General features: G+C 36.5%; 1 pseudogene; it reads left to right on the top strand.

Moving 5' to 3' along the window:
* The first annotated feature begins 3,587 nt into the window (after positions 1-3,587).
* On the top strand, positions 3,588-5,249 carry LOC129495577 (CREB-regulated transcription coactivator 1-like; annotated as a pseudogene).
* The last annotated feature ends 21,621 nt before the right edge of the window (positions 5,250-26,870 follow it).

Below are 26,870 nucleotides of genomic sequence, written 5' to 3'. Positions count from 1 at the left end.
TATTATATAAAATATATTAACACATATACCATAATATATATATTACACATATACACACACATATTTATCCATTCACCAATCAATGGACACATATCTTAGCTATTGTAAATAATGCTGCCATGAACATAGGCCTACATATATCTTTTCAAATTAGTGTTTTAATTTTCTTTGGGTAAACACTCAGTAATGGAATTACTGGATCATATGGTATTTCTACTTTTAATTTTTTTGAGGAACCTCCATACTCTTTTCCAACTGATTGTACCAGTTTACATTCCCACCAATAGTGCACAGGGGTTCCCATTTCTGTACATCCTTGCCAGCACTTGTTATTGTCTTTTTGATGATAGCTATTCTGACTGGTGTGAGGTGTTATTTCACTGTGGTTTAAAATTAATTTATTATGAAAAAGAATATGCAGAATTTGAGAACATTAAATCACTTAGTATTAATTTTCAATGACTTAAACATTCCTTATAATAATGCTTTAATGAGAGTTTTGGTTCAAGATGATAATATAGGAAGACCTCAAACTCACTTCCTCCATGGAACACACCAAATTATACCTATTTATAGAACGATTCCTCCTGAAGAAGAACTGAGGGCTGACTGAACAACTACTGAAAAACTAAAGATAAAGAAAACTGCAAGGAAAAGCAAGAGACAGAGACACAGTAATAAAGAGAAACCTAATCTCCTACACTGTGAATGGCAGTGAGGAGGAACAGTGCTGAGGGAATTATGCAGATCCCTCTGTCCTTGGGTACAAAATGAAACCCACAGTTTAAAAGAGCAAACAGCATACCAAAAAGACAACACTAGAACTCTGCCAAGTGGTGGATGAGCTATAGGGAAGCTCTCCAGGTCACAGAGATTAAAGAACACATGGTCTACATTCCCATCCCATCTTCAAAGCCTCAGCTGGACAAGGGTCCAGACACCAGAACAGGTGGGTCTGGTTATCTCAGTGAGTTTGCCACTTTAGTGATCCCAGAGTCCATAAACCACAGCAACCCTGGTCATGTTGGGACACATGGGGGAAAAGCCATAGTTCTAAAAGGGAACATTCTTATCCCTACCTCCCCATACCCCACGTCTGCCACCTTAAAAGCACAGACCAGAGCAGAGTCTGACTCACAGTGAACTTGTGACCTCAGCAAATCCAGGACCCACAACCCCACACTAGCTGCCCCATGGTACTGGGGCACAGAAAACAAGCTGAGGTTTTGTGGGTTTTGCTTTATTGTTTATTTGTTTTACTTTAATTCATATAGCTTGTCGCATTTTGTTTTTATTTACTTTTCATTTTGTTCCTTTCTTTCTTGTTCTTTTTTTTCTTTTATTCTTTTTCTGTTTTATTTTTCTTTTATTTTATTATGTTCTTTTATTTCTTATTATTCTTAGTTATTTTCTCTATTTCTTCTGTTAAAAGCCATGATTGAAAGAGTAACTACATTTTATAGCTCCAACCAGCAAGCAAAAGTCACCAAGCACACACAATCTGCATAGAGATCACCATACACAAGACCAATCCTTCAACATTAGGAGAAGGAGCTGTTTTGCCTAATTCATAAAAACAAACACAGAAAGTCAAGCAAAATGGGGAGACAGAGGAATATGTTCCAAAAGAAGGAACAAGAAAAAAAAAAAAAAACTCAGAAAAAGAACTAAGTGAAACAGAGATAAGCAATATGCCTGATAAAGAATTTAAGGTGATTATCATAGAGGTACGCACTGGGTTGGAGAAAAGAATGGAAAAATTCAGTGAGACATTCAATAAAGATAGAAAGTATTAAAAAGAACCAATCAGAGTGGAAGAATATAATAACTGAGGTAAAAAATGCACTAGAGGGAATCAACAGATTAGAGGATGCAGAAGAATGTATCAATGATCTGGGAGTTAAGTTATGGAAAGCACCCAAGCTTAACAGCACAAAGAAATATTTTTAAAAATGAGGATAGATTTAAGAGATCTCTTGAACAACATCAAGGGAGGAAACATTCACATTATAGAGATCCCAGAAGAAGAAGAGAGATGAGTGTAAAAAAAAAAAAAAAACTTATTTGAAGAAATAATAACTAAAAACTCCCCTCACCTAGAGAGAAAATAAACATTCAAGTTCAAGAAGTGGAGTTCCAAATAAGATGAGCCCAAGGAGTTGCACAGCACATAATAATTAAAATGTCAAAGACTAAAGATAAAGAATCCTAAAGGCAGCAAGAGAAACAAAAAGTCACCTATAAGGGAAAACCTATAAGACTATTAGCTGATGTTTCGGCAGACAGTGTGAAGGCCAGAATTGAGTGTCATGATATATTCAAAGTCCTGAAAGGAAAAAACAGAACAAAACAAAACAAAAAACTCTACAACTAAGAATACTCTACCTGGCAAGGTTATCATTCAGATTTGAAGGAGAGAAAGAGTTACGGAGACAAACAAATATAAAGGAGTTTATCATCACTAAACCAGTATTACAAGAAATGTTAAAGGAATTTCTTTAAGTGGAAAAGAAATAGCCATAATTAGACATAAGAAAAATTATGAGTAAAAAGGTGTAGAATATGGCGATATATACATAAAATGTGGAGAAAGGAATATAAAGGGAAGAGAAGGGGGGAAAGATTTGTTTCTTCTTTTTTTTCCTTTTTCCCTGTCTTTCTGTCTTTCTTTCTGTCTTCTTGTCTTTCTTTCTTTCCTTTTGAGTGTGTTTGAACTCAAATGACCATCCAATTAGTATGGACAACTATTTGCTTATGATATTACATATAAACTGCATGGTTACCATAAACCCAAAACCTATGATAGATACACAAAAAATAAAGAAAAAAAAAAGTCAAACAAAACACTATAGATACTCATTTTTCACAAAGAAAGAGAGCAAGAGAAAATGAAAGGAACAATGAAGAACTATACAAACAGGAAAATAAATTTTTTAAATACCAATAAGTACTTACTTACCAATAATTACATGCAAATAGCCTAAATGATCCAATCGAGGACATAATGGCAGAATAGATAAAAACAACAAGACGCATCTATGTGCTGTTTACAAGAGACTAACTTCAGACCTAAAGATGCATACAGGATGAAGGTGAAGGGATGGAAAAATATTGACCATGCAAATGGAGGTGAAGAAAAAAAAAACAACAACAAGGTAGTAATACTTACATCAGACAAAATAGACTTTAAGACAAAGATTGTAACAAGAGACAACGAAGGGCATTACACAATGATTAAGGGATCAATCCAACAAGAAGATATAAATAGTAAATATCTATGCACCCAATATGAGCACCTAAATATGTAACACAAATATTAATGAACACAAAGAGAGAAAATGATGGCAATACAATAATGGTAGGGACTTTAACACTCCACTTACATCAATGGATAGATCATTGAGACAGAAAATCAATAAGGAAACAATGTCTCTGAATAACACATTGGACTAGATGCACATAACAGATACATACAGAAAATTCCATCCAAAACAACAGAACACACATTTTTCAAGGGCACATGGAACATTCTCAAGAATAAGTCACATATTAGTCTATAAAACAAGCCTCAAGGAGGCGGCGAGAGGATGGAGACTTCGAACAATCCGTGGAAATTCAGCGAGGTGATTGCGCTGCACAACCAGAAGCAGGCAGAGGAGAAAGCAGCCTTCAAGGAGGTCAGGAAGGACCTGAGCCTGCCGCGGGCCACGCGGCTCCAGCTCCAGAAGTCTCAGTACCTGCAGCTGGGCCCAAGCCGTGGCCAGTAGTACGGCGGGTCCCTGCCCAACGTGAACCAGATTGGGAGTGGCACCGTGGATCTGGCCTTCCAGTCCTCAGGCCTGGACACAGCCGAACCAGCCGGCACCCCGGGCTGGTGGACAGAATATACCGAGAGCGTAGCCGGCTTGGCTCCCCACATGGCCGGCCCATGTCAGTGGACAGCTGCCCATAGGGCACCGTGTACCTCTCGCCGCCCGCGGACACCAGCTGCAGAAGGACCAATTCTGACTCTGCCCTGCACCAGAGCACAATGACACCCACCCAGCCAGAGCCCTTTACAGGCGGGTCCCAGGACGCACACCAGAAAAGAGTCTTACTAGTAACAGTTCCAGGAATGGAGGAAACCACATCAGAGACAGATAAGAATCTTTCTAAGCAAGCATGGGGCACCGAGAAGACGGGGTCCGGGCCCAAGTCCTGTGAGGTCCCTGGGATCAACATCTTTCCATCCGCTGACCAGGAAAACACTACAGCCCTGATCCCCGCCACCCACAACACAGGGGGCCCCCTGCCCGACCTGACCACCATATACTTCCCCTCCCCCCTCCCGACCCCACTGGACCCTGAGGAGCCCACCTTCCCTGCGCTCAGCAGCTCCAGCAGCACCGGCAACCTTGCAGCCAACCTGACTCATCTGGGCATCGGCGGCGCCAGCCAGGGGATGAGCACAGCAGGCTCCTCACCACTGCACCGTCCCGCTGGTGTCAGCCCATTGTCCCCGAGCACGGAGGTGAGGAGGCAGCAGGCCCAGCAGGTGTCACCCACCCTGTCCCAGCTGTCACCCATCACTCAGGCTGTGGCCACGGATGCCCTGCTTCTGGAGCAGCAGCTGCCCTATGCCTTCTTCACCCAGGCGGCCCCCTGATGCCAAGTGCCAGCTTGATGTGGGGCCCCCAGCTGCCCCCAGTCGCGGTCACGGTACCATCCTCTGTCCCCCAGGCCCCCCCAGAGAGCCCAGGCCAGCCGCCAACGGGGATCGACATTACCTCGCGGCCGGCTCTGCAGCAGCACCGCGCTACTGCCCGCTCTCCAGCTAACCTGTCTCCCACCTCACCTGTCTCCAGTCAAGGCTTCTCCCCTGGGAGCTCCCCGCAACTGGAGCAGTTCAACATGATGGACAATGCCGTCAGCTCCAGCAGCCTGTGCAGCCCGGGCTCCACACTCAGCTGCTCGCAGGCGGCCTTGGGAGCCTGCCAGACACGCAGCAGCTTGGCTACCCCAGCCATAGCAGCATCCCCAACATCATCCTCACAGTGACGGGAGAGTCCCCTCCCAGCCTCTCTAAAGGACTGACCAGCACACTGGCCAGGGTCGGGGACGGCAGCTTCGACTCCGACCACCAGCTCCCCCTGGATGAACTCAAGATTGAGCCCCCCCTGACCCTGGATGGACTGCACATGCTCAACGACCCTGACACGGTCCTGGCTGGCCCGGCCACCGAGGACACCTTCCGGATGGGCCGTCTGTGAGCTGCACACCTGGCACATCGCCGAGGACACCTTCCTGATGGTGCACACCCGGCACATCGCCGCCCAGCCCCCGGCCCCGTCACCCCGCCGGTCAGAGGTCCCGACGGCGTCCCCCTGAGCCCAGGACGGCCGCGCTCCACCCTTCGCAAACGGCCGAGCTTGTGATTCTGAGCCCGCAAGGCCGCCAGGCGCCCCCTGCCCGCCCGCCCTCAGCTGTCCACCTCCCTCGGGAGGCCGCGTGTCACCCCGCGGATCCTCCCTGCACCTGCTCTCGCCCCCCACCTGGGCCGTGAGCCGCCGCCCCCCGCGAAATGCGGACCGCGTGTTGGGCAGGGCCGCCGGCCTGGAGGGGGCGCTGTGGTCCACGGCGGAGGTGGGCCGAGGCGCATTTTCCCACTGTTGTCCAGCTCTCGCCGCCTTCCTTGTTCCTGGCCCCGCTACCCGCCCGCCACCCCCAGCCCAAGGTTACGCGGCGAGCCAGCCCCACCCTGCCAAAGGGAGAGGTGCCAGAGACAGGGGCAGACACAAAGTGAAGTAAACACTATTTTGACTGCAAAATAAATAAAATAATAAAATAAAATAAAATAAAATAAAATAAAATAAAATAAAATAAAATAAAATAAAATAAAATAATAAAATATAAAATAATAAAATAAAATAATAAAATAAAAAATAAAATAAAATATAATAAAATAAAATAATAAAATAAAAAATAAAGTAAAATATAAAATAAAATAATAAAATAAAATAAAATATAAAATAAAATAAAATAAAAATAAACAAGCCTCAATGAATTTAAGAAGATTGAAATCATCCCATATATCTTTGATGACCACAACAGTATGAAACCTGAAATAAATCACAAAACTGAAAAAAGCTGAAGAAAAACATAAACACATGAAGATTAAACAACGTGATACGAAATAACCAATGGGTCAGTAAAACACTCAAAGAAGAAAAATATATGTGTAGACAAATGAAAATAAAAACACAATGGTCCAAAATCTCTAGGACATAGCAAAAGCACGTCTAAGAGGGAAGTAAATGCCAATATAAGGCCTACTTCAAAAAACAAGGAAAAATTCCAATAAACAATCTAACCCTTTGCCTAAAAGAACTACAAAATGAAGAACAAACAAAACCCAAGACGAATAAAAGAAGAAAGGCAATAATAAGGATCACAGCAGAAATAAATGACATAGAGACAAAAAAATTAAGGAAACTAAGAACTGGTTCTTTGAAAAGATAAACAATATTATAAACCCTTATCCAGACTAATCAAGAGAATAAGAGAAGACACAAATAAATAAAATCAGAAATGACACAAGAGAAGTTACTGATATCACAAAAATAGAAAGGATTATAAGCGAATACTATGAAAAATTACATACCAACAAACTGGACAACCTAAAAGAAATGAGTACATTCCTAGAAACATACAATCTTCCAAAACTGAACCAGGAAGAAATAAAAAATCTGAACTCACTGATTATGAACAATGAAATATACTTGATAATCAAAAACCTTTCAAAATAAAAGTCCAGGACCAAATGGATTCAAGTGAATCCTACCATGTATTTATTATTTTTTTTCCTACCATGTATTTAAAGAGGAGTTAATACCTAATCTCCTCAACTTCAAAAAGAAAAAAGGAAGGAAAGTTTCCAAATATATTCTACAAGGCCATCATTACCTTGATACCCAAACCAGAGAAAGACACCACAAAAATATAAAACTATAAAGCCAATATCCCTGCTGAATATAGATGCAAAAAAACTCAACAAAATATTAGTAAATTGCATACACCACCACACTAAAAAGATTATTCAGCATCATCAGGTGGGATTTATTCCTAGAATGCAGAATGTTTTGATATTTGCAAATCAATCAACATCATATACAGCATCAACAAAATGAAGGATACAAACCACATGATCATTTCAATAGATGCAGAAAAAGCATTTGATAAAATTCAACATCCATTTATGATAAAAAACTCTCAACAAAAGGGTAAGAGGAAATATACCTCAACATAGTAAAGGGCATATATGAAAAACCTAAAGCTAACATCCTCCTCCATAGTGAAAAACAGAGCTTTCCCTCTATGTCAGGAATAAGACAAAGATGTTGACACTTACCACTTTTACTGAACATAGTACCAGAGGTCCTAGCCACAGTAATTAGACAAGAAGAAGAAATAAAATGTATCCATACTGGTAAAGAAGAATGAAAACTTCCACTATTTGCAGGCAACATGATACTATACATTGAAAATCCTAAAGACTCCATCAAAAAGACTACTAGAATTAATAAATTCAGTAACATGGCAGGATACAAAATTAACACCCATAAATCAGTATCATTTCTATATACTAACAACAAAGTCATAGAAAGAGAAATTTGGAAAACAAACCAACCCATCATTTACAATTGTACCTAAAAAAATAAAATACTTACAAATAAACAGTCAAAGAGTTGAAAGGCCTGTACTCTGAAAACTATAAAACACTGATGAAAGAAACTGAAGATAACACAAATAAATGGAAATATGTTTCATGCTCATGGATTGGAAGGATTAATATTGACAAAAGGTCCATATTACCCAAAGTAATCTACAGATTCAATGAAATTCATGTTAAAATACCCAAAATGCTACAAATAGCATTTTTCACAAAACCAGATAAATAATACTAAAGTTTTTCTGAAATTACAGAAGACCCCAAATAGCCAAAGCAATCCTAAAAATCAAGAACAAAACTGAAGGTAGCACAGTTCCAGATTTCAATATATACCACAAAGCTGTAGAAATCAAAACAGTATGGTAGTGGCACAAAAATAGACACATTGATCAATGAAATAGGATAGAGACCCTAGAAATAATCCCACATTTATATGGTCAGTGAATCTATGACAAAGGAGACAGGAATATACAATGGAGAAGACAGTCTTTTCAATAAATAGCACGGGAAAACCGGACAATTACACACGTAAAAGATTGACACTGGAGTACTTCCTAACACCATACACAAAAGTAAATAAAAATGGATTAAAGACCTAAATTTGACACCTGTAACCATAAAAATCCTAGAAAAAAGCATGGGCAGTAATTTCACTGACATCAGCCATAGCAACAATTTTCTACATTTGTCTCCTAAGGCAAGGGGGACAAAGCAAAAATAAACTATTGGGACTTCACCAAGATAAAAAGCTTTTGCACAGCAAAGGAAACCATCAACAAAACAAAAAGACAACCTACTTGAATGGGAGAAGATATGTGCAAATGATATATCCAAAAAATGGTTAGTATCCAAAATATATAAAGAACTCATATAACTTAACACCAAAAAAGCAAAGAATTTGATTTAAAAATCAGCAGAGGGCCTAAATAGACATTTCTTCAAAGAAGACATCCAGATGGCCAACAGATTCATGAAAAGAAGCTTAACATCACTAATCATCAAGAAGTGCAGATCAAAAACCAGAATGAGATATCACCCCATACCTGTTAGAATGGCTAAAGTCAAGAAAACAAGAAACAACAAGTGTTGACAAAGATGTAGAGAAAAAGGAACCCTCATGCACTATTGGTGGGGATATAAATTGGTACATCCACTGTGAAAAACAGTATGGAGGTTCCTCAAAAAATTAAGAATAGAAATACCATACAATTCAATAACTATTATTAGGTATTTACTTAGAGAAAAGGAAAATACAAAGCGAAGAGATATGTGCAATCCTATGTTTGCTGTAGTGTTATTTACAATAGCTGACACAGCTATTTACACAGCTATTTACAATAGCTGACTTAGTGCCCATTGATAGACAAATGGATTAAGGAAAATGTGGCATATACACAATTGAATAGTACATAATCATAAATAAGGATGAGATCATGCCATTCGAGACAACATGAAAGGATCTAGAGGGTGTTATACTAAGTGAAATAAGTCAGACTGAGAAAGATAAATACCATATAATTACACTTGTAAATTCAATCTAAAAAATAAACAAAAAGGAGAATCAAAACAATAACTACACAGAATAAGCTAATGGTTGCCAGAGGGGAGTGGGGAGGGGAGTTAGGCAAAATGGATGAAGAGGAGAAGGAGATATTGGCTTCCAGTTATAAAATGAGTAAGTCATGGGAACAAAAAGCAGAGCGTAAGGAACATAGTCAATGATATTCTAATAGCGAAGTAATGAGGCCAGTGGTAGCTGCAATGGTAGCTATACTTAAGGCGAACATGGCATAATGTATAACCTTGTCGAATCACTAAGTGGTACACTTTAATGCAGCATTCTGTGTTAGCCATACTCAAAAAAATAATGCGTATTTATTTATAACCATATAAGGAAAATGTTAATATCTATCAAAAGAAGTCATTAGCAAATTGGAATATTTGATTAATTTGGTGATTGGTATTTTGAAAATTGATCTTTTCTGAAGTAGTTCATAAGAAAGTGATTACCAGCAAAATAACCATTGGGTATATTGATTAGCTATAATTCTGGGATGTTTGCTTTGCCAAAAGTTTCATAATTAATAATATGGAAGTCTTATGGTATAAAGCCATTTCTTATTAATCAGTAATGACTCACTTGCATTTGACACTTGGGCATTTTAGAAATAAAGGCAACTGATGAAAGTTCATGGCATATTGTGACTTGTATTTGAAGCTTTATCCAAAAGTATTCAAGCAAACATTGTATTCAATCTTATAGAATTTATATAATTCACAGTTTATTCTTAAAACTTATATATTTAATTTTCAACTCTAAATTTGAACTATATGTTGGCTCTCATTACCTTCAATAGGTCATTTGAAACTGACAAAAATTCTATCATAAAGCAACAGCTGTGAATTATTCTTAGGTTAAAAACAAGAAAATTGACAAGAATGAATTTAAATTTACCCAAAGTTTTTTTATAGTCAGTGGTAGTAGTGGAATTTCGACCTGAGTTGTCCACATCAAAGTCTGGCTTTCTGAGAAAATTCTCATGATTCATATGTCTTTATATTGTTTATTATCTTGAATAACATTATACTTAACCATTCATTGTGATTTACTTCAATTTAGACTTTTAAAAGTGTTGCTTATTGTAGAAGTATTATACATAGATTCATGCCTAGATAGTTTTCTTTGAGATAGTGTAATTTGTATTTATCTCTTTTTATTGTAAATGTATATTGCAGTTGTTCCCAGGCTGGAATTTCTAAAAATTTCTTTTTTTTGTTTGCTTGCTTATTTTTCTGTCATGAACCACAAAGCTTCTTATCATCTACATGACAGAGTGCACGTGTCTAAGAGTTTCTCTGTGATTTCTAGAGTCACAGTTGAAGAATACACTCAGAATTCCACCAAACACCATAGAAAATAACAATGGCATTTACAAATGTTATTAAATGAATCCTTATATTAGGTATATATGAACAGGTGCTAGACAAGTGGATTGTAACAAAGAAGATGCATTACAGTGTGAACAAGTATTTTGCTTGACTCGTCTGCACTTGTCAGCGATACTTGGTGCACAACTAAGAACAAATGTGACGCTGATGGAGAGACAGTGTGTATATATTAGTGCACGTGTCTCTGTCCTTCTTTACTACCACTTAGCTTCTTTATTTCTTCTTAAAAAAAGACTCTATTGTGCTTTCTTGTTTTTCAGAGTCATGAATCATTCAGAATGAAAACTATATTCCAAATTTTACTTTCAGTTACAAGAATATGAACAAAAACCTTCTCTCCAACTAGCAAATTATATTATTGGTTAATTTTTTAAAAATAGAACAATAGGTAAATATTCTGTCAAGACTGTTAAAAATCAAAGCTTCTGGCTATTTTTGTCATGCAAGACTAATGACCAACATAAAGTCATCCCACTTGAGAAATTAATATTTTTTTTTATTTTATTTTCAATGGAATTTCTGATCCATCAATAGATACCTATATATTTCTTAGTACATATAATTTCTATGGTTGAAACAAAAGATCCAAATATATAGCTTACTTGCAGAGTTATCTTTTACCACCATGGGGGTTGGTACTGTAATATTCTAGCACCAATAATGCTTTTCAACAGATTGGTCTGTGAAATAAATCATAAACATACATAAAATGGCTCCAAACAAAACAACACAGTAAACTCATGACAGTTGGCCCTCTGAGTGTTATCAAAACACCAGACTAATGCTATGAGATGTCCAGGGGCAATATAAATCCCATGAAATAGAAAAATTATGAATTACTGCAAATATATATTATCTGTAATGCTTCTTTATTTTGAAAATATATCTATGGATTCTAATTTTTTTAGGACTACAAACATGACAAGAATAATTGTCTTTGATTCTGAACATTTTAAAGGAGACTCTAGTGGAACAACATTTTATCTGCCTTTCTGTTCAGAGAAAGATAATTTATAACATATAAATAATTCATGCCATCTTATGGGCATTTTTTAGTGATCTTATATATAAAGAATTGTGTACGAGATCTAATTCTTAACTTCAAGGAATTTACAGTGAGGTGGGAAAATGAATCATGTACACATAAAACACATTAAAATGTGACAAATAATGAAACTAACAGATCAAATATATCCCCCTGAAGTGTTTTCTTTAAAAACCTGAAATATAGAAAATAAACTCATTTTGAGTTGAAATATTCAAAATTCTCATCATTGTAGATTTCTCACGCTTATGTTTGTTTCAAATCCACCAGATGGGAAGATATAAAGATTAACCAAATAAACTCCCCAAACAGCAAATTACTTGTTTTCATAGATAGTTCTTCCTTCCCTCTGTCAGGATTATTTTTGGTCAAAGGACAGAATTTGGAAAACTAGAAAAAGATACCTTTTGGGAGGTAGAAGACCTCAGGCTTCACACACAGATACAGGAAGACCACCAAAATCTGCAGGAAACCAATGTTTGTCTAAACTGTGCTAATGGCTTTTTGAAGTAGGTAAATAATAAGCTCACTCTCCTTTGAACATCTCCAATCTAAAGGAATCAGGGCAGTGCAATAGAATAAGAATTGGACTGAGGCAAAAGACAAACTTTTTATTCCTTGAATTTGTACTCATGACTGGCACTATGTCTTAGTGTTTTGTTGATTAAACTAGAATTAAATCATCTACCCAGGATGGTGGTCATGAATGTTAAGGAAAGATCTGTGACTACAAATGTCTCATATAATGCCTAAAATAAAATGTAAATTCAATAACTATTAAATAGTATATACTGATCATGTATGGAAAATCATTAATAAATATATATTCCCTTTGACCCAGAAAGTCTACCTCTGGAGATATTTTCTAGGAATATAATTCTAAAAGCAGAAATGAGTTTGTTTGTAAAGATGTTTAATGAAGCCCTATTTCTATTAACCAAAAAACTGGAAACAACTACAAGCCCCCAAAAGAGAAATGATATTATAAACTCTGGTGCAATCACTTAATATGTTATATAATTTTTAAAAATGATGTTTGCAAAGTACTTATTACAGCATTATAATATTAACTTATTATTATGATATAGCACATTATAAAAGAGTAGTATTGAAAGCTGGATATATACAATGGGACCATAAGTACATAAACCAAATAAAGAGTATACATTGAAAAAGAAAAAATAAAACACTCTGTATTAATACTAAAAAGTTTTAGCAAAAATTGCTTCTGTGTGATTAAAACAGGCTGCAATGATTTTTACTTTTCTTCCATATGTCTATATTTTCCAAATGCTCTATTCCAATTATTAATAACTTTGATAATGAACAAAGAAATTGTTGTCATTTTATTTATTTTTTTTGTTGTTGTTGTCATTTTAGAGAAGTGTTTTATCTCCCCAAAAAACTGATAAGTTTCTTGAGGGCAAGGATTGTATATTTTACTCCTTTGAATTATAATACCATTATGCCTAAACTAAGTGCCCACTAAAACTTTTTCAAGTGGCCAATGACTGGTAGCTTTTATTCTCTCAATTTAAGTACTTTCTAGGACATCAAGAGGGGAAAAAAAAAATGTGACTCAATTTGTTTTGTTTCTAAATCACATCCAAAAAGATTCCATACAAGCACCAAACGATGAGGCTAAAAACGAGGCTGCTGTAAACTGTTTTGAAAGGGAAATATTAAAAAAGAGTCAGTTGGCTAAAGCCATATGAATAATGCAGCATGTTTAAGATTTGGCACCAACTCATCCTAGGATAGCACCAGACGCCCAGGAGAAAACCATTTCTTGTCTTTTACTCACTTAAAGGAATAAATCGCATCTCCTTCTATTGAGGAACTCAAAGAGGAGGTGAAGAAAAAGTTGGTTGAGTATTTCTACTGAAAATCCTGTCCAGCACCATGGTTGATAGTAATACATGGTCTCTGAGCCTCCTATGCTTGGTCCCATCTGTTAAAATGGCACCATGCCTAACTGCCAGATGGTATACTGGCTTCCCAGGGACAGAGGCGCCAAAAAGATGGCTTTAGAAGACATTGTTAATACCACCCTCTTGGGCCTCCCGCCACAGTAACAACTTACCCATGTTGGCGACCTGTCACATCTCACACTGCTTTCATAATCTCTAGAAATAAGTGGTTCCAAACACTTTTTAAGTCATTTCCTTGAGGTGTCTACTGGTTTCTGATCTTACAAAAGTTGAAAAAGAATGCCAAAGTGGGGGAAAGACCGAGAGTATCCAAGCACTAGAAGTTAACAACATCTACCGCTTGTGCCTGAGGGCCATTAAGATGATATGATGTGTCAAACTCTATAATGTAAGGTGGAATGTGTAGGCACTGCTTGCGAAGTTTAACCAGTCTCAGTGAACAGAGAGCAGCTCTGTTACATAGAAGAACAAGTTTATAAAGTCCACTCATCCTAAAGAAAAAAAGTGGCTCGAGTGATTCAAAAAAACAAAAATTAAGTCCTTTTTCTCAAGGACTCAGTGGAAGAAAAGAGAATTCCAAAATAGGTATATTGACAGCTTAAATATTTCTCAAAACTGTTGTGCCAAGTGAATAGGAAAGAGCATAGGTTCTGTCAAAGGATAATTTTCAAAAAGTTAAAGACACTCCTTTTATATGCAAGATGTACATTTGATTGTTAACTCATTAATTATATGATTAGTAGGTTCAAAGAATTTTTGAAGTTAAATAGATATTTTAAAACATGAACATTAGTTGTTTTAGGTAAGATTCAAAGCTTGTTCAGGTCCAAAAGGACAACACCATGACCTTTGGGGTGATTTTTCTTTGTGGGGAAAAAAAATCTCCAAGTAATATGAAGCTTCAGAGCTACACTCTTCAAAAGAATCAAATAATCTGTTGATGAAATGTGTGAGTATATCATTGAAAAGTTATGCCACACTCTCTTTTGTCTTATTTCCAAGTTCAGGGTAAACTTTCTTAACTCCTATGCTTCCTCAGGATAGAACCTTTTACAGGAGAAAGGCAAGTGTGGAGAATCACAGGAATTTTGGCTACGGTAGAAATGGGGTAAGTTCCCACTTCTCTGGGTTGTAATTAGCTTGTCTTTATAGGCAGTTAATCTGTTTTTCCATGGAACTCTAGCCCATAGATGTGCAGTCACCTAGGAAGTCACTTCTATGTCATTCTGAATGCTTTTACCCTCAGAACTTTAGTGACTTATTCTTATTTATTTATTTTTTATTTATTTATGATAGTCACAGAGGGAGAGAGAGAGAGGCAGAGACACAGGCAGAGGGAGAAGCAGGCTCCATGCACCAGGAGCCCGACGTGGGATTCGATCCCGGGTCTCCAGGATCGCGCCCTGGGCCAAAGGCAGGCGCCAAACCGCTGCACCACCCAGGGATCCCTAGTGACTTATTCTTACCTGAAATGTTTAGCTATCTTCATCACACATATTATACCAACATAGTATACACATTTTCTTATGTAATTTGTACAGATAAAAAATATTTCAACAAAATAAAATAATCGCCATCCAGAACATACATTCCTCTTTTTCTGTTATCTATTCCACTAATGACTCAACTCTAAAATTAAATGGGTTTGGAAGGGATATTTAGCCCTGTGGCTCTCACATAGGAGTCAGTCCTATATAAATTTGCCCTCTACATTCTCAAATGTGTGTGTGTGTGTGTATGCACACACATATCTGTATATACACATATGTATATATGTACACACATACATACACAAATATACATATAAACACATATGCATATGTAAATATACCTCTGTGTGTATGTAGCCATGTACTTCTTTAGAGAGCAAGTCTAAGATTTTGGCTTTTTTGTGTTTATATGAGTTCAATCACTCTGTCATTTCATCAGACACTGTTTTCTCAGTCAAGTAATATTCTTTCTGTACTAGACGTTGGGCTCGGTGCTGGGGTATATAATTGAAAATAAAAGTAGACAGCAAGCCTCGTAGGAAAGACAGTGAAAAACAAATTATCTATCTATCTATCTATCTATCTATCTATCTATCTATCTATCATCTATCTATCTATCTATCTCTATCCATCTAAATATGAAAAAGAAATACAAGGTGCTATGAGGATGCAAATCAGGGAAACCATAAAAATTTTCCCTGAGGTAATGAGAAAGTTAAGAAAGGAAGAATAAGATTCATTCAGGATCTCATGGACCATGTTTAAAATAACATTGGAAAAATAAGGTTTATATCAGGAAGCCAAAGACTCTCTGTTTTCCATTGTAGTTAAGGTGACAGGGATGCCCACGTATCTTTGCTCTGTTGTAACTGATGGAAAACCCAACTCAAACTTGTTTTATAAAAGAAGTTTATTGCCTCCTGTAATGGAATAGGAGTTTCAGATATGGCTTATTCCAGTGTTCAAATAATTTCTCTCTCTTAATTTTTAGGCATTACCTGTTTGGAACTGGCTCCATTATCTAACCCCCACATGGTTGCGAGACAATAGGCAAGGGCAATATTATTCCAGCTTTGAATCCATCAGAAATGACCTATCACCATCATAAGATCTGTGATTCAAATTAGACCAATGCCCTGAAATCAACCCCTGAAATAGTATCACAAAACACCAGAAAAAAGATATTTATGCCCAACCATACCTCTATAATCTTACTATTAATCTCACTTTTTATGGCTCCATATTCTTGGATTGCATCTCCATATGATGACTCTATAAAATTGTCTACAGACAAAATAGAAAACGAATTCAACATTTTATTCTAATTCATTTTATTCTATTCAAAAATGTTGATACCTTTTTATTATTGATAGATTAAAAATGTATCATATTGTTATATAATTTATTCAGAATATTGTTTTTTGGTTTTTTTAAGAATTGTCATCCAGTATGTGAAAAACTACTAAGAGGTCTAGCCTATGTCACTCACAGCCAGCAACTGGTCCTTACTTCCAGTTCCAAAATCCCATCCCGATAGCTTTCTGGGGCTGCTCCTTGTATCTCTGTTTTAATCTGGGCTACTTCAATACAGAGCCTGAGCCAAAGTCTTGAATGTAGTGACTTTAGTTAGAAAGTAATCATGAAGGGCAAGAGTAAGGAAAGGAGTGGTGAAAAGGGAAGGACAGTGGTCAGTTGTACTGGACACCACTGTAAGGGACCAAGTAGACTTTTTAGGGAGCTTTACACAATGAGTCTCTGAACTTCCCTTTGAGACAAGAAAGGCAACACATTTACCCCTTTAATTCTCTCTTCCACTGATCAAGGGTGATTGTACATGTACATTGTACATGTCTGAGTGCCAGGTGAATTCCTACAGGTATCCCCTATCACCGTGTTGGAGAAGCCCTGGAGCAGGTGCTAGGTCGGTATACTCTATAGGTCCAAGAGAGATGTTGCCAGGTTACACCTGTGCAAAGCTGGTCAAAGTAGGTGCAGAACTGGTTGGTGCAGCAGTAGCTGGAGCCAAAGTAGGGTTGAGAGGGTTTGAAGGGAATCACACAAATCCTAGTTCCTTTTGTGGAAAAAAAAAAAAAAAACACAAAAACTTAGCCTAGAGTTCATAAAATTACCAGTTCTTGGAATTTAAAAAGGCAGACAATTTTTATATATAAAGATAGATCATATTCCAAGAGTATTTTTCATCCATAAAAAGCAATTTTATAAAAATAAAATGTTCTTTCCCATATCTCTTTAACGCATTTCTCCTATTCTTACTTCTTGTCACATGTGTGGAAAGTAAAGGCCCTATCTGATGCCACATAATATCAACTTAAATATATCGTTAAATAATAAATACACAAATAAAGCCTTTCAAAAGGGAAAAACCCCACAAATCCTAAAGAGAATTGATCTGGCTATTTCCATGTCTATATCGTTATAGGTCTTCCTACAGTATTATTCCACTGAAAACCTCAGTTGTTTAAACTGGAAACATTCGTACAATACTCTCAACACTTCTTTTGTACGTGTTTCATTTAAGTCTTCTAAATGTAAAATAAAAGAAAATGTAATCATCCCCACTGGACTAGGATTTTTCTTAGACCTAAAAGGACAATAAGTTCCTAGTTGGAGAAGGTGATTTCCTGTCCTTGACTTATTTCTCAGCTGTTACAATCATTTGTAAAACAGATTAAGAAACACCTTTGACATTCTTCCACGGCTTTGATATTGCTATGTAGCTATTCATCCTTCACAGAGAAATCTAATGAATGAATTGCTAGCATTTTGACAAAAAAAAAAAAAAAAAAAAAAAAGAAATCCTCCCATGAAAAAAAGCTGGAAAATAGTTGAAGAGAGCAGCAGACCGTAATCTAGTTAGTAAATAATAATGCAAACCCCAGTGCAATAGAAATGAAAAGGAGAACAAAGAGGTTGGTCTGATGAGATTTCATAAAAAATTTTGGGGTCTGAACAGAAGGGAAACCTCCCTTTCCTATTCATATCAGCTAAAATATTTCCTATTAAGAAAAGCACAAAGAAAATGGAAACTTTCTGTGGAGAGTTCTAACAGGTTTATTTGTTATGCAATTTTTTGCTTCACCTTGTGTAAAAGCATTAATTATTTAAAACACCAAGGAACCAGGTAAATTTACCTAATTTACATTTACAAGTTTTTATGTACAAAGTACATAGGAAACTGAGTACTTCTTAAAAACCATAGATATTTTTCTCAGCCTCTCCTGAAAAGAAATTGATACCTTTTTTTCAAAAAGTATTTTAATTACACAAGTAATTCATGTTAATTTGAAAAATTGGGAAAAACACACGAGGAAAAAATACTCTTTGTGTATAACCTTAACCCCCAGCGAGAGCCACTCAACATTTTGATTGCCTGCCAAATCGCTTTAATGCCTCTATATACACATAAACACGCACACACATGAAAATCCCCAAATAGATTATAGTATAGCTGCTGTTCTTTATTTTGCTTATGTTCTCCAAAAAAAATCAGTAAACAACTTCTATATTTCCTATATGCCTGTATCTATAACTATGTATGTCTATATCTATAGGTATATCTATCCCTGCATATGTGTGTACACTCTTCAAACTTAAAATTAAAAAATACAATAAAAACACTAACATTTCTGCAAAAATGATGAAAATGATACACTCTCATTTTAAAAATTCATTTCAAGACAACTAAAAACAACTAAAAAGAAAAAAAAATTAAATTCCGTGACTGAAAACAACCATTGTTAACTTTGAAGATCAAACCAAACATTTTCCTTTGGAGTATATTCAAATAGAAGGAGAAATGGGTAAGTGTATATATAGAAATAACTTTTTATGAGATATTTTAAATAAATGCATTATCCTTAATTTTCCTAGAATTTAAAAGCAAAAAAGAAGTAAGTGTCACTGAAGGAAATGTTCACATTCTGACAAATGTTTTTCACTGTTACAAGTATTGGTTCCTAAAATATCTCTAAAAATATCTAAAAATTATATATATGACAAAATTAAACAGCTATAGTTCTTTAAAATTTTATATGTTCCAACTTTAAACATTTTTTTATCCTGATAAAGACAATAACACATTTCCACATCCTCCCAATTCCATTTCCCTATCTCTCCATTGTTATTTCTACAAGATTTGTATTCTGTTCTCTTGCCATAATTCCTAGTTATTGATTCTTAGATGTATTTTTAAATAAACTGTGTGTTCACCAACTGTGGAAGAGACTATAAGGGTATCAAATAATTCATTTCTGTGCTTCCATTTCCCAGTCTCCTTGCAGGGTCTCTTGACTATTTCTGTCCAAGAACTATGAGCAAAGTGACACATGTCATTCCTGGGCTGACATAATGACAAGACTATGTTCAATTCCCATCTCTTATCGCATGCCTCAACAACTGAGGAGGCTGCATGTACCAGATGGTGTGGCTATGAGCTGATGTAGCTTCTATCACTGCTCCTTATCTACTGATGCTGCTCATGCTGACCTTCAAAGACATATTACATGGGGGAAAACAGTAAACTTTGTTTGGTAAAGCCCCTGACATTTAGATATTGTTTATTACTACAGCAAACCTAATTAATACATTAATTATTCAACATTAATACGATACCAGTCTTTAAACCACATCTTTTTGAGCTCTGAGTTTTAATGTATCTATTGATAAGTTGGATTTTATCATCTTCTTATTTTGTTCAGAGATCTTCACACATACCTTATTCCCTGACTTCAGCCATGCTTGAGAATGCCTTCCTGTTGCCTTTATAAAATTAGTCAAGGTATGAATTTACTAGGTTATGCTTTCTCCCATAATTTTTAGACATTGATGTCTGTATTCTGGTTGAGAGTGTGGCTGTGTAAGAAGTTTGAGGATGACTTCCACTTCTTCCTTGTGCATTATTTTCTTTTTTTGGCTTGGATTCCTACACAACTTTAAAAAAAAATCATTAGGTTCAGTAGTTTACAATGATTTCTTTTTGGATGGCAGATTTAGCCTTTAATATTTAAAGATTCCTCTCTGTCCTTATGTCAGTGGAATTTTCTTATACTATAACTTGGATTACTTTTTTCTCTCCCATTACTTTTGCTGTAATCTTCAGAACCTCATCTATTACCACGTCCATGGTGTTTTCAGTCATGTTTATTCCATTTTTGTTACTTTCAGTGTGACTTTAATATCTGGACTGGTTTTATCTTGTATGTATCCACTGTGTTCCATTCCATGCCATTGTATTCTTTCATTTCTTTGCTAAGTCCTACCAGTTAGTTTTCCTGTTGTTTAACTTCCCAGAACCTTTTAACCTATTCCTAAAGTTGTCTTTTAAAAAGCAATCAGAAACAGTGATATATCTGTACCTATATAGATCTATGTAGTTACACATACAGTGGAGTATCATTAGGTTATAAAAAAGAAGGAAATCCTATGTTTGCAGCAAAATGAATAGGCTTGAGGGTATTATACTCAGAGAAAGACAAATACTGTATGATGTCTCTTATGTGTACAATATTAAGAAAATAACTCATAGAAAAAAAAGATCAAACTTGTGGTTACCAGAGGTGAGGAGTCAAGAGAGGTAAGTTTAGTTCTTACCATTCTGGCACTAAACAGATCTGTGGGACTCCTGCAGGAAGGAAGGATGCATGGGCACAGAGAGGGAGAAAGAGACCCTCACATTATGCAGCCCAGTACAGGGAACCCACATAAGGAATATGAATCCCTGTAACATTTGGCCAAAGTTCACAATCAGCAGAGCTTATAACCTGGAATTTTGAAAACCAGCCTATCGGGTTCTGGGATAGCCAGATGGTGAAAGGAAACTGAGTCCCCATCCATAGACAGCACAGCAAACAGGCCCCTGGAGATACAGCACAGAATAAGCATTTTGAAAAATGTCCGGGGTATATTAGAGGGATATTTGTTTACTCATCTCAGAGCACGTGCCAGAGGGGCAGAGATCTTGGCAGACTTCTTCAGAAACAAAGGAGCTGGTGGATGCCTTCTGCCACACTCTAGCTTTGGCACACAGACAGCTGGGAGAACAAATGCAGCACCCAAACGCACCATCTAGTGCTAAGAGGGCATCCTACCCCTACCCACCATCTTCCCGTGGTCCTGCCCCCTCCTCCTTGTGTAGAGCCCATCCGAGGTGATGCCAGAAGTGTGGCAGTGTGCAAGCAGCCCAGATAGGAGCCAGCACCACCCCAAAGTGACTCCTGTGGTCACAGCCGTAGGCTGGGGGCAGTTATCGGGTTTGGTTGCAGGTCCTACCTGTAAATGAAAGCTTCTCAGGGGAAAAAACAGACAGGGAAAGTTCCCTGCACTTTGGTGCTACCACATCTTTGGCAAATGTCCGCTCAGATCCAACCCAAGCCTAAGGCAGCCCTGGAGTAGCCCGCTAACAAAGGGACCAAACCCTGTTCAGAAAAGGCAAAAAGAGCCATTGCAGATGACTGAAAGGAAACATGGTTCAGCCACAACAGTAGGGTGCATAGAACACATAGAGGGGATACCTGTGAAGCACCAGTTTTAGGTAAACAGGGGCCATTGCACTGCTGGGCACTACAGGATGTCTTTTCCACAGGGCCACTACTTTCAAGAGCAAGAAACATAGTTGACTCTCTTATCACATAGAAATAGGCACAGAGAGGTAGACAAAATGAGGAGACAGAGGAATGTGTCCCAAATGAAAGAACAGGACAAAATCAAAGCAAGAGAACTAAAATGAAACACCTAAATGAAAGTAATATACCTAATAGAGGATTTAAAGTAATAGTCATAAAGATACTCATGACTTGACAGAAGAGTGGGGGACCTCAGTAAGTGAATCCCTCAATAAGGAGACAGAAAGTAAAAAAGAACCACCAGAGATGCAGAACTCAGTAATTGAAATTAACAATATACTAGATGAAATAAAAAGTAGACTAGAGAAAACAGAAGAATGGATCAGCATTCTCAAGGGCAGGATAATGGAAAGCAATAAAGAACAGGGGTGAAAGAAATAACTAATAAATGAAAATAAACTTAGAGAACTCAGTGACCCCATTAAGAGTAATAATATTTGCATTATAGTGATCCCAGAAGGAAAAGAGAGAGAAAGAGGCAGAAAATATACTTGAAGAAATAATAGCTAAAAAGTTCCTGATTCTGGGGAAGGAAATCAAGAAATCCACAACCAGGAGGCACAGAGACCCAACAAAATCAACCAAAGGACATCCATAGCAAAATATACAGTAATTTAAACGGCAGAAAGTAGTGATAAAGAGAAAATTTTAAAAGCAACAACAGAAAAGAAAAGTTACATACAAAGGAGACCCCTCTAATGTTATCAGCTGATTTTTCAGCACAAACATTACAGCTAGAGGGAGTGACATGATATATTCAAAGTGCTAAAAGAAAAACATCTTGCAACCAAGAATACTTTAACCAGAAAAGCTATCACTCAGATAATAAGGATAAATAAATAATTTCTCAAACAAAAGTTAAAAGAATTCATGACCACTAAACTAGCCTACAAGAAATGTTAAAGGACATTCTTTGAGTAGAAGGAAGACATCATAAGTAGGAGTAAGAAAAGTAAGAAGCACAAAAAGCAATAAAATGAAGTATACCTAAAGCAAGTAAAGGGATTCACAAAATAAAAGTATATAAAGTATGAGACCACAAACCTAAATTGTGAGTATGGAAGGGGGAGTAAAGAATGGGTTCAAACTTAAGCAACCATCAACTACTATAGGCATAAGATGTCATAAATAAACCTAATGGTAACCAGAAATCAAAAATCAATAATAGACACACAAAAAACAAAGAGAAAAGAATCTAAGTTTATCACTAAAGTAAGACAGTAAACTATGAGAGAAAAGAGCAAGAGAAGAAATGAACAGAGATGAACTACAAAAAACAACCAGAAAACAAGTAATGAAATGGCAATAAGTACATGCCTATCAATTATTTTTAATGTAAGTGGACTAATGATCCAATCAAAAAAACATAGGGTGATAGAATGGATGAAAAAGTAAGACTCATCTTTATGCTGCCTATAAGAGACTCATTTCAAACCTAAAGACACATGAAGTTTGAAAGTGAAGGAATGGAAAAGTATTTGTCATGCAAATGGAAGTGAAAAGAAAGATAGGGTAGCAATACTTATAATGGACAAAACAGACTTTCAAACAAAGACTGTAATAAGAGACAAAAAAGGATGCTATATAATCATGAAAGGGACAATTCAACAATATGATATAACAATTTTAAATATTTATGCATCCAACATGGGAGCACTCAAATACATAGAGCAGCTAAGAACAAACATAAAGGAAGTAATCAATAGTAATACAATAATAGTAGGGTATTTTAACACCCCACTCACATCAGTGGATAGATCATCCAAACAGAAAATCAACAAAGACACAGTGATTTGAATGACCCTTTGCACCAGATGGATCTAAGAGATATATTCAGAACTTTCCAACCCCAAACAACAAAATATGCATTCTTTTCAAGTGCACATGGAACATTCTCCAGAATGGATCACATATTGAGCCACAAAATAAGCCTTTACAAATTCAAGATTGAAATTATCCCATGCATCTTTTCCAATCACAGTGCTATGAAACTAGAAATCAACCACAGGAAAATATCTAAAAGAACACAAATACATGAAGGTTAAATAATATGCTACTCAACAATGAATGGGTCAACCAAGAAATCAATCAAGAAATCAACCAAGAAATAAACAAATACATAGGGAAAAATGAAAATGAAAACCCAGTGGTCCAAATTTGTTGGAATGCTGCAAAAGATAGTCTACAAAAGAAAGTTTATAGCAATAAAAAGAAGCAAGAAAAATCTTAAATAAACAACCTAAACTTATACCAAAAAAAAAAAAAAAACAGCAGAAGGAAGGAATAAATATTAGAGCAGAAATAAATGAAATAGAAACTCAAAAAATAATAGAACAGATTAATGAAACCAGGAGCAAGTTCTTTGAAAAGATCAACAAAAGCGATAAACCTTTAGCTGTACTCATTAGAAAAACAAAAAGAGAGAGAAAGAGAATTCAAATAGACAAAATCAGAAATGAAAATAAGAAATAAAAAGTAACACTACAGAAATACAAGGGATAAAAGAATATGGTGAAAAATTATATGCCAAGAAACTAGACAACCTAGAAGAAATTGATCAATTTCTTGAAACATAACTTGCCAAAACTGAATTCAAAAGAAATAGAAAATTTGAACAGACTGATTACAAGCAATAAAATTGAATCATTAATCAAGAATCCCAACAAATAAAAGTCCAGTACCAGATGGCTTCCCAGGTGAATTCTACCAAACATTTAAAAAAGAGTTCATACCTATTCTCCTCAAACTATCCCTAAAAAATAGAAGAGAAAGAGAAGTTTTCAAATTCATTTTATAATGCCAGCATTATCCTAATACTAACACCAGAAAAAGATGCTACACAAACACACACAAAAAGAAAGAATAAAAAGAAAACTATAGGCCGGTATCTGATGAACATAGATGTAAAAATCCTCAACAAATACTACCAAACCAATCCAGCAATTCATTAGAAAAGATAATTCAGCACAATTTAGTAGGATTTATTACTGGGATGCAAAGATGCTTCAATATTCATAAAGCAATCAACATGGTATATTACATCAACAAGAGAAATAATAAAAACCATGATCATTTCAATATGAAGAAGAAAAAGCAGTTGACAAAGCAAAACAACCATTCATGATAAAAACTCTCAGCAAAGTAGGTTTAGAGGGAACATAATGCAATATACATAGTAAAGGCCATATTTGAAAAACCCACACTGAGTATCATATTCAATGATAAAAAACTGAGGGGCTTTCCCCTAAGACTAGGAACAAGACAAGGATGCCCGCTCTCACCACCTGTATTCAACATAGCACTGGAAGTCCTACCTACAGCAATCAGTCTCTTCAACAAATGGTTTTGGGAAAACTGGACAGCTACATGCAAAAGAATGAAACGGAACCATTTTCTCACACGATACACAAAAATAAGTTCAAAATGGATTAAGGGCAAACATGAGACTGAAACCATAAAAATCCTAGAAGACAGCACAGGCAATAATTTCTCAGACAATGGCCATAGCAATATTTTTCTAGATATGCCCAAAATAAACTATTGTGACTATATCAAAATAAATAGTTTCTGCATAGTAAACAACAAAACAAAATGACAACCTGCTGACTGGGAGGAGATAGCATAAATGACATATCCAATAAAGGGTTAGTGTCCAAAATATATAATGAACTTATACAACTCCAAACCAATAAATAAATAAATAATTCAATTTTAAAATGAGCAGAAGACATGAACAGGCATTTCTCCAAAGACAGCCACTAGACACATGAAAAGATGCTCTGCTCTGTGTCACTCATTATTAGGGAAATGTAAATCAAAACCACAGTGAGATGTCACCTTATACCTGTTAGAATGTCTGAAATTAAGAGGATAAGAAACAACAACTGTTGGCAAGGATGTGGTGAAAAAGGAACCCTGCTTTACTCTTGGTGGGAATGCAAACAGGTATGGTCACTGGAAAAACAGCCTGGAGGTTCATAAAAAAATTAAGAATGGAATTACCATATGTCCCAGTAATTCTACTACTGAATATTCACCCAAAATAAACAAAGACACTAATTTGAAAAGATAGATGCACCCCTATGTTTACTGCAGCATTATTTCCAATAGCTAAACTATGGAAGCAACCCGTGTCCATCGATAGATGGCTGCACAAAGAAGATGTGGTGGGTATATGTATGTATCTATAATAGAATATTACTCAGCCATAAAAAAGCATGAAATCTTGCCATTTGCAACAACATGGATGGGGCTGGAGGGTATACTGCTAAGCAAAATAAGTCAGTCAGAGAAAGATGAATGCCATGATTTCACTCATATGGGGAATCTAAGAAACAAAACAAATGAACAAAGGAAAGATCCCAACCAAAAAACAGACATTTAACTACAGAGAACAAACTGATGGCTAACAGAGGGGAGGTGTGTGGAGGGATGGGTAAAATGGCTGAAGGGGGTTAAGAGTACAGTTATCATGATGAACATTGACTCATGTATAGAATTGTTGAATCACTATATTATACACTTGAAACTAATGTACCACTGTATGTTAATCATACAGGAATTAAAATTTTTATTTTTAAAGATTTTATTTATTTATTCATGAGAGACACAAACAGAGAGACAGAGAGGCAGAGACACAGGCAGAGGGAGAAGCAGGCTCCATGCAGGGAGCTTGATGGGGGACTCAATCCCAGGACTCTGGGATCACACCCTGAGCCAAAGGCAGACATTCAACCACTGAACCACACAGGCATCCCCAGAATTAAAATAAAAAAAAACATTTATTATTATTATTATTTTAAGTTTTTAAAGTAATTTTAAAGTATTTTTAAGAACCAGAGAAGGTGCTTTTTTTTGTTTTTGTTTTGTGCGTGTGTGAGAGAGAGAGAGAGAGAGAGAGAGAACAAGGAGAGGGACAAAGGGAGAGGGAGAGAGCAAGAATCTCAAGCCGGCTCCACACCCAACACTAGGCCCAATGGTGGGGCTCCATCTCATGACATTGAGATCATGACCTGAACTGAAACCAAGAGTTGGATGCTTAACCCACTAAGCCAGTCAGGTGCCCAGAAAAGGTGTTTTAAAACAATCTATCTCACACACACAAAA

Source organism: Nyctereutes procyonoides, unplaced genomic scaffold (genome assembly GCF_905146905.1).
Source record: "Nyctereutes procyonoides isolate TBG_1078 unplaced genomic scaffold, NYPRO_anot_genome, whole genome shotgun sequence".
NCBI lineage: Eukaryota > Metazoa > Chordata > Mammalia > Carnivora > Canidae > Nyctereutes > Nyctereutes procyonoides.
The sequence above is the reverse complement of the archived record's forward strand: the minus strand, read 5'-3'. Positions and strand labels throughout refer to the sequence as shown.